The sequence below is a fragment of the Hemicordylus capensis genome, chromosome 5, assembly GCF_027244095.1.
Source record: "Hemicordylus capensis ecotype Gifberg chromosome 5, rHemCap1.1.pri, whole genome shotgun sequence".
Lineage (NCBI taxonomy): Eukaryota > Metazoa > Chordata > Lepidosauria > Squamata > Cordylidae > Hemicordylus > Hemicordylus capensis.
In genome coordinates this window covers 256065857-256075118 of record NC_069661.1, presented here as the reverse complement: position 1 = coordinate 256075118, position 9262 = coordinate 256065857, and the positions used below count along the sequence as shown (strand labels likewise).

Genomic DNA, 9262 nt, shown 5'->3' with positions numbered 1-9262 from the left:
GCTCCCCTCACGCCGTGCGTCCTCCCCTCCCCCTCCTCGGCCTGGTGGTGGCGGTGCTGCTGCTGCTCCCGCCGCCGCCGCCGGACTCGAGCGCTGCCCGCCAGCCCGCCCTCCTTCCGTAGGCCCGTGCCCAGGCGCGCCTCCCCCCGCCAGCGCCGCGCCCGTTTCCCTCAGCCAGGCCGGCCCACGGGCGGCGCTCTCTCGCGCTCGCGGGCCTCCGGCGAGGCGGGTCAGCCAGCGGCCGCCGCCTTCCGCGTCGTCCGCCCTGCACTGCCGCCGCCCGCTGCTGCTTCCTGCTCTCACTCACTCCCTTCGCGGCGGCTGCTCCACGGCGCAGGCCCGCTGCAGCGCAGCCGCTCTGAGGTGAGTGTCCTACCGCGCAATCTCCCAGCAGCTCCTCACTCGGCTCGCCCCAGACCCGGCGCAGCCGCAGCAACGCGGGGGCCCCGCGCCGCCTCGCCCTCCTCCTCCTCCTCCTCCCCCCACCCCCGCGCCGGCGCCTCGGACGCCTCGCCCCGCGCGCGCGCTGTCCGGGCCCCGACGCCCCAGGCCGCCGCCGCGCTAGGCCCCGCGCCCGGCCGCGGAGGGAGGGGAGGGAGGGAGAGCGAGGCTCCATGACAGGCCCCCACGGGGGGGGAGGGAGGGGGGAGAGGCCCACCGCTGCCCCTCAAGGTGGGGGGGGGGGCATGGGGCTGCCTCGTCTCTTCTCCGCACCCCCCCCGCCCATGACAGACACGGCCTGAGGAGGGTGGCCTCCGCCTGCCTTGCGGTGGGGGGGGGGAGACAGGGGGGCGTGCTCTCTCTCGCGCGCGGGGATCGCTCGCTCTGGCCGTTCCCGCCTTTCCAGCCGCCGCCGCCGCCCCCCATGGCGGTGTCAAAATTAGGTCTACTCCCTGCCCTTCCGCTGCTGCTATTATTTAAAAAAAAAAAACGCCACACACACATCTTCAGGAGGGCGTGGGGCTAGGAGGAGAGCCTTCCTCGTTTAAATAGGGGAGTCCCTTTCCCCCAATTTTTCTTTTACTAGTGCTCACCTGCAGTAGTATTAGTTTTATTTTATTTTATTTAGTTCTAAGTAAACTGCTTTAGGAACTTTGGCTGAGAAGCGTTATATAGATATGTGTATGAGTAGTAGTATTCCCATTATTCCTGGGCAAATGAGGGTCTTTCTCCATTCCTTGAGCCTGGGGGTGGGTGGTTGGGGGATGTGGAGGGGATGGAGAGAATGCCACCAGGTAACAAGGCATCCCTAAGCGGGGAGTGTGCCCCGTTCTGGGGCAGGGGTCCCCACCCTTGAGTCTCCAGATGTGGCTGGATTACAGCTCCCAGAGTAGGGCATTATGGCTGGGAATGATGGGCACTGAAGTCCAACCAGGACTAGGGAACCCTGGTTCTGGAGAAAGGCACCCTATATGCTCCAGTGGGGCTGGAACCCTGCCTAGTCTCCATGGATTTAGGAATCCCTGGAAGTTGCTTGCTCCAGCCTTTGGGGGAAGGGGGGAGGAAGTGCAGGCCCTTGCTTTGCTGCAGCTACACTACACCAGGTTTGGTGCCAGACCCAGACTGTTGGAAGGGGCGTTGTACAGCAACAAGAGAGGGAAACCCCTTTAGTTCTTTCCAACCTGTGCTTGAATGCAAACTTGCAGCCTTTAATTTTCTATACAGATATCGTAATGCATCCTGAACCCTTTATATGGTGCAGAAGGGATCTCTAGATAACAATAGAGGAGTTTCCCATTCTCTTCCCAGTGCCTTTACTTTTATCTTCAGCTTGTCTTGTCTGCCCCCCTCTCCACTTTAAGGGTTGCTGGTGAGGGAGGAGTCATCCCTGCTTGTCTGAAGATCAGAATTCTCTCTCTCTGCAACAAGGATTCTTGTTAGGAAGAGAACAAACCTCCGTTCGTAAAAAGGGAATAGATGTGTTCTTGGACTCTTCCCACTGCTGGGGCTTGCCCTGGCTTATTCTCCTCATCTTAGCTAATGTCTAGTAGTATGTTTGGAGAAAGGTGGCAGGTATCGCATCTGGCAGGGGTGTAACTACCATTAGGCAAGGGGAGGCGGCTGCCTGGGGCCCCCCACGCCTCGAGGGCCCCCCCAGAGGCAAGTCACATGTGAAGTGGGTGTGTGTGTATCAGCGAGGGGCCCATTTTAAAATTTTGTCTCTGGGCCCACTCCAGCCTCATTACGCCCCTGGCATCTGGTATGCTTGGCAGCTGCCCTAAAAGACAGCTTGATCTGCAGGTTGATTTCTTCCCTTGGGTGCATTGCTGGGACTGGGTGGATAAGAAGGCTGCTAAGTTCTTGGTTCACCTGGTAGTCCTATGGGAAGCAGAGTTGGTACCTGGTTTTGCTTGTTTTTGACAGAAATGCAGAGCTTGTTGTGCTCTGCCCAAGGGGCATTGGAGAGAGACTGCCATTGCTTGACATTTGTAGCTTCCCAAACACAAACCAGGGTGTTAAGTGTTCCTTTTCCTCTTGGGTGCCCTGGGAAAGGTGAGTCCCTCTGCCCTCATGACAGTCTCTTCTCAGCTGCCTGGACTGGTCTCTGTCAGTCATATGATCAGCAAGGACCAGCACAGGCTGAAGCGCTCCATAAGTCCATTGGATCTAGACCTCCGGACTGGAGGTGTCAGGGTCTCTTGAGAGGGAATATTCCATCTCCTTATAAACCCTCTCTCTTTTTGACCCATCCAGTGACTGAGTAGGTAGGAGTTCGGTTTATCAAAGTAGCCCTTAGCAGTGTTCTGTCTATTTTTTTCCATCTGTGTGCAGAATGAGTCCCCCCACCCCACCCCGGATGGCAGTATCAAAGCAGTGTGTACACACATATATTCAGAGTGGGGCCTTCCTGATTCAGCCTGAGCAGGATCTAAAATTAACTGAGTGGACATCAAAAAACTTGGGAGCATGCGCACATGTGCACACCTTAGAGGGACTGCTGGCCCTTAGATCTTTGTCCTTTTTATATCAGATGTGTCATAGATGCTCATGGAAATGCACTGTGTAGGAGGAGGGAGAGGCCTTGCTTTTCTTCCCCCTTTCCAAAGCACAAGTTTGTTAGGATCAGGCAAGACTCAAAAGTTGTTATAACAGAGTAAATGGACAGAGGAACTACTTGTCCTTTTGAATGTCAACAAATGGGCTGTGGTGGGATTGCTTTAATCTCATTCAGACTAGGTTGTGAATTGTGTGGAGTTGCAGGGTGCCTAGTATGCCCTAGGAGGGTGGGTGGCAGTGCCTGGTTCCCTTAGTTGTCCTACTCCATTATGTGGGAATGTCCTTTTGATTTGAATGGAGTTTTGTGTTTTCAATGTGCTTAAGAGCAGAGGTGTGTGATAGCTGTTGTGCAGATCACTCCAAAGCAGTACAGCTGGTTTTTTGGTACTAAAAACTTTTAGTACTTTTTGGTTGTAGTTGTTAATAATGCTCCTGAAAACAGGCACATCAAATTCAGGATATCCTCATGTAAGACACTTTGATTAAAACTCCATTTTGTCTGGCATAGCCGTCTGTGCTTCAACAAAGCTGGGTCAGTTGTTCACAACTCCTGCTTTGCACTTTGCATTAAAGCACAAAGAATGATTCTTAGGAACATAGGAAGTTGCCTTAGCCAGGCCTTTGTTCCATCTAGCTTAGTATTGTCTACAGAGACTGGCAGCAGCTTCTCCGAAGTTGCAGGTCTCTCCCAGCCCTATCTTGGATATACCAGGGAAGGAACTTGGAACCTTCTGCATGCAAGCATAAAGATGTTCTTCCCAGAGTGGCCTCATCCCCTAAGGGGAATATCTTAGTGCTCACATGCAGCCTCCCATTCAAATGGAAACCAGGGCAGACTCTGCTTAGCAAAGGGGGCAATTCATGCTTGCCACCACAAGGCCAGCTCTTCTCCCATTAGAAATGCAGCTCTTTCCCCACCTCCCACAATGCATTAGCTGAGAGTGAAGTTGTGAGAGTCAGCAACCAGTTTTTAAATGAGTTTTTTTGGTAACGCAGGAAAGTCGTTTAGACTGTGGATGCAGCACAGTTCAGCTCCAGTGATTCTGCATGCAGTGGCTTCCACAAGAAGCATAATGTCTCATTGAATTCTGGAACATATAAACATTTCTGTTTTGTTACATTACAAATGGGTCATGTTTCTAAAGACTTCACTGCATCGTGAGAGGAGCTCCTGTATCTGCTGTCTCTTCCTTCTCAGAGCTGCTGCAGGCATGACCTATTTCCTACAAGGAAGTGGCTATATAGGAAGTCTTTGAAGTGGCCCTTGCAGTGCAATCCTGTGCATGTTTACTCGAAAGTAAGTCCTCTTGAATTCAGTGGGGCTTACATGTGGTCAAGTGTGTGCAAGATTGTAGCCCTGCTCTGTAGTGGTTTTAGGATTGTAGCCTCTTTAGGAGTCATGACTCCACTGTTCTCCTCCTGTGCTCCTTCTGCCTGCGTTGCTTTCATTTAACTCTGTCACGCTGCTCCATGTTATTTCAGTTGTTTTTAAACTGCTTCCCTCCCTCAAAAAAGAAGAAAAAACCAATACTGATTGACAGAATTTTGCAAAAAGAAGCAAATGTGTGAGTGATACTATTCTAACTTGAAGCAGATGTGCTTGGTATAAAATGTGAATGCTATGTCAGTAAAGAGACAGTGTGCTATAGTGGTGAACATGGACAAGGGAAACCTTCATTCAGATCCCCACTCCGCTAAAAACACTCACTGGTTAGTCTTGGGCAAGACACTGTCTCTGCCTGACCTACCTCACAGGAAGGTTGTGAGCCTAATTCTTGCTCTGTGCTCCTTGGAAGGGGGCGCGATACAAATGTAACCAATAAATAATAATCATCTGATTGTAATGCAAGTATCTGTCCACATTAGGGGATAACTATATTCAGAGGCTGGGGAACAATTTTTATTAATCCCATTCTAAGCTGTTTGTGGCAGGAGGGGAATTCAGATAAAGATTTCATAACAAAAGCAAAGCTCCTAATACTCTGTAGCAGATGAGGGGGGGGGGAGACTTATAATAATTATTGGAGATAATTTTGTTAAGCTGGAAAAGGAATATCTGACTGAGTTGTAGGAGAAATGTGTGCAAGTCAAAAGGCTGCCTCCCTGCTTTCATCATAATAGCAGAAGCATTGTTTTACAGGCCCTGTTTTCAGAACCCAGGGAGATGATTTCTTTTCACCGTCTAATCTTTTAATCTCTTCAGCTTCTTCTTTCATCTGTTATGGCCTGTCTCCTTGAGTATGTTAGCTGGAGGGGCTATACTTTGTCTTACTCTTGCTTGAGCCAACCCTAGTCCTTCTGTCTTATCCCCATCTCCCTTTGTGGCAAATGGGTGGTTCTGCTTTGTGTTTTAGTTTTACTTCTGCAAATACTTGTTAGCAGGCAACCGAAGCCACTGTTCCCTCTTCCATTGGTGAGACCAGGTCAGAGTGTGGTACACCAGCATGGCATTTTATGCTGGTGCGGGGATAGCCGTGGAAAGGGCAAGGCAGGGCAACACAACCTTGAATCCACTATACATATAAGAACCTGTGCATTAAATAGAGTCCAGGGATTGCTTCAGCTCTGTACTCTGCAATGGACTCCTGAACACATGAAGCTGCCTTGGTGGTCCTCCTAGCTCAGTTATTGTCAGCTCCAAGGCTGCACAACTTCAGCCCTCCCATGTGTTGTTGGACTACAACTCCCACAATTAGCCGGTAATCCAATGATGGGGAATTATAGGCCAACATCTGCAGGAGGGCCAAAGTTATGCAGCCCTGGTCTACTCTGACAGCTCTCCCAGATCTCAGGCAGGCCCTTCCCTTTCTCTACTGCCTGAGATCCTTTAACCAGAGCTGCCAAGGATTGAACATGGGATATTCAGCATGCAAAGCATGCGGTCTGCCACTAATCTATGGCCTTCCTGAACATTGTCTGACAGTTGAGATAGACTGTGCTGGCATGTTAAATGCTCGGTCCAATTCCAAACGTGTCCTTTCCTTATAACAAGTGTCATTAGTAGTTGGTAGTTTCTTGGCTGAATAACCTTCTGGTAGTAGTTTGTGTGTTTATACAGAGATTTTAGTGTTTTTCTCACTGGAGAATCAATTGGGACTGCATGCATAGTGATAAGCAGAGGGTGCCACTTAAAGCTTTTTAACACTTTAATCCATAGCAAACTTTGAGTTTGCTACTAAAAGTAAATTTAACCAGGGGCTGCAGCCAGTCCTGACTTCCTCATGATGGCATGTGTTTGATTTATTTGTCATCACAAAGTTACTCACATATCTCACTGTCTTAGGTATTGCATTTAAAAACATGTTGTGTGCAAAAGAGCCCTTACACTTTTGAATATGTAAAGGAATTGTGAGTCTTCTTGCAGAGTAGTGTGTCTTGCTCACTTTTACCAGTGTGGAGGTGAGTGACAGCTGGCAAGCAAGACATTAATGCAGTGGAGAGGAGACATGCTGGATCCATCATCATCATTATTATTAATTATTCCATCCCACCCATCTTCCAATGAACTTGGAGGAGGATGTGTGTGTCTGTATCTTTCTCATTTTACCCTCATGACAATCCTGTAAGGTGGTTTAGGCTGAGAGAAGATGGCCCAAAGTCATCCAAGTAAGTTTCATAACTGAGGGGGGGATTTGAACTTGGGTATCCTAAAGCCTAGTCTGACACTTTAACCACTATACCACACTAGTTCCAAATCCCACTCAGGTGTGTGGATATAAGAATCTCTTAACTGCCACAGAGGAATTCTTTACCAGAGCTGTAATCGTATCTTTGTCTTCAAAACTCTAATAGGCCACCAAAGTGTGAGATCTGGCACAATTTTGGAAGTAGTGAGGACCAGTGTTCCCTCTAACAAGGATCCCCAGAGGTTGTTGACTACAACTCCCAGAATCCCCCACTGCAATGCTTCTCTTGGGGATTCTGGGAATTGTAGTCAACAACCTCTGGGAATCCCTGTTAGAGGGAACACTGGTGAGGACAGCCTGTGTGCCTCTGATTTTTGAGGCCAGGGCTTGTGTGTTCTGTCCTGGGTCACCACTCTGGCTTTTGATGTTGTCCAGCAAGAGTACTACTTCCTCTTAGTCTTTTGCATTCATTCACATTTTAAAATACCCTTGGTGTTGGACAACTCCTTTTAAGTTCAGGTGTTAGCTGAGTTTAATTACTCAAATCCATGTCTTGCATACTTTGAAAATACACACGTATATCAAGAGTACCCAATGCCCTTTACTTGAGCCTCGCCCCTCAACTTCAGTGTCCTGATGTGATAAGAGAGACCGGCTGGGCTTCTTTCACCCATTGCTTCCAACTCACTGTCTGACTGCCACTCCTGGGGTCAGGATGTGCAAATATGTGGGACATGCCTGTCCTTTTCTTTGAGGGGTGGCAGAATTCGTGGAAATTGTGTTACTGCCCTGAGTCAAAACCAAACAGCCCCAGGCGTTTGCTAATGAGGCTCTTCTCCCATGCCAATCTTCAGCAGGCATTTTGCTGTTAAGTTATTTAAAACAAAGAGCTACTTTGTATTCCTCTCTCCTTTTGACTAGCAGCTCAGGCTGCTTTTTTCCTACAGAGCTCTGCCTTGCTTTTAAAATAAGCTTCTGGAGGGGACTATGCTTCGAAAATGTCAAGCCCATTGATGTGATATTTTGGGAAGAGGCTGTAGCATTGCAGACACACTCAGAGAACTGAAGCAGCTTAATGCTTCCAGGGGCCTCACCCCTCATAGCTGGCTTGTTTTTGTCGTGAGAAGTGTTTATGTAGCCCTTGATTGGCACCTGGCTCCCTCTTGCATAGCTGAGCTGCCGGAAAATGCTCACTGTGAAGTGGAAGCATGACATCTGGCTTAGAGCAGGGCTGTACAACTTCGGCCCTCCTGAAGGTGCTCCCATCACCCCTCACCTTTGGCTACTGTGGCTCAAGATTATGGGAGTTTTTGAAAGTGGTGACATTCTATTTAGCAGCGGGGGAGCAACTGGCCCTATCTAACCCTAGCACAGCGTCTCTCCAGTGGCGGCTGTTGGTGTCTACTTTATAGTTCTTTTTTCGATTGTGAGCCCTTTAGAGGCAGGGAACCATCTTGTGTATTATTTATTTTTCTATTGAAAAGCAATATTCAAGTAATTGTAGTAGTAGTAGTAGTAGTAGTAGTAGTAGTAGAAAGGTTGTAGTCTTAAAAACATCTGAAGGGCCAAAGTTGTGCAACCCTGGATTAGAATTAGCATTGGTTGTGCTGATCCAGGTACGGTTTAAAAGAGCCTTAGACAGATTCATGGAGGACAGGTCTATCGATGGCTACGCATCTGAGGGCTTTAGGTCACCTCCAGCCTCAGAGGCAAGATGCCTCTCAATACCAGTTGCAGGGGAGTGGGCATGCACATACCTCTTGCCTGTGGGCTCCCCAGAGGCAAGTGGGCCACTGTGGGAAACAGGATCCTGAACTGCATGGGCCTTGGGCCTGATCCAGCAGGTCTGTTCTTATATTCTTATGGTAACAGGCCAAACTGAGTGTGAGTGGTCCTGCTGGATCAGGCCCAAGGCTCATCTAGTCCAGCACCCTGTTTCACACAGTGGCCCACCAGATGCCTCTGGGAAGCCCACAAGCAAGAGCAGAGGGCATGCCCTCTCTCCTGTTGTTACTCCCCTGCAACTGGTATTTAGAGGCATCTTGCCTCTGCGGCTGGAGGTGGCCTATAGCCACCAGACTAGTACCGTTGATAGACTCTTAGTTGTATTGCTGTTTCATGATTTACTAAAACAGTGTACAATTAGCAGGCCTTGACAAATTTTCTTCGGCTCCAGGAACCAGCCTCCATAGAACGCGGCCGCCTATGGGTTCAGAATCCTTTATGTCAGGGTTCCCTAACACTGTTCCCTCTAAGAACAGATGTTGTTAACTACAACTCCCAGAATCCCTAGTTGCAGTGACTTTTGCTTGGTGATTATGGGAGTTGTAGTCAACATCATCTAGGAATCCCTCTTAGAAAAAACACTGTTCCCTAACCATAGGTCCTCAAATGTTGTTGGACTACAACTCCCTTCATCTGTACCTTTGACCTCTGTGGATGATGGGAGTTGGGTCCATCTGAGGACCCAAGGTTGGGAGCCCCTGCTTGATGTGAATGGGTTCATTATGAATGGAATACACCCTTTTCTGAAGACTACCTGTCCAGAGAATGAATTACAGATGAAATTTCGTTGATGAAATTGCAATATTTGGTGCACTCGTTCAAAGAAAGAAAACATTCCCAAAATAAATTGAGGT

At 49.1% G+C, this 9262-nt stretch overlaps 1 protein-coding gene across 3 annotated transcripts in view; it reads left to right on the top strand.

Annotated features, from left to right (window-relative positions):
* The first annotated feature begins 230 nt into the window (after positions 1-230).
* The window catches only part of NRF1 (nuclear respiratory factor 1), a 76695-nt gene continuing 67663 nt past the window's right edge, over positions 231-9262 (top strand). For 2 of the 3 annotated variants that reach the window (XM_053257456.1, XM_053257457.1), the window contains exon 1: positions 231-363. The gene's annotated coding sequence lies outside the window, so the exon portion shown is untranslated. Of the gene's footprint in view, positions 364-1227; positions 4295-9262 lie in introns of those variants that run through there. The other variant, XM_053257458.1, reaches the window with a different exon arrangement.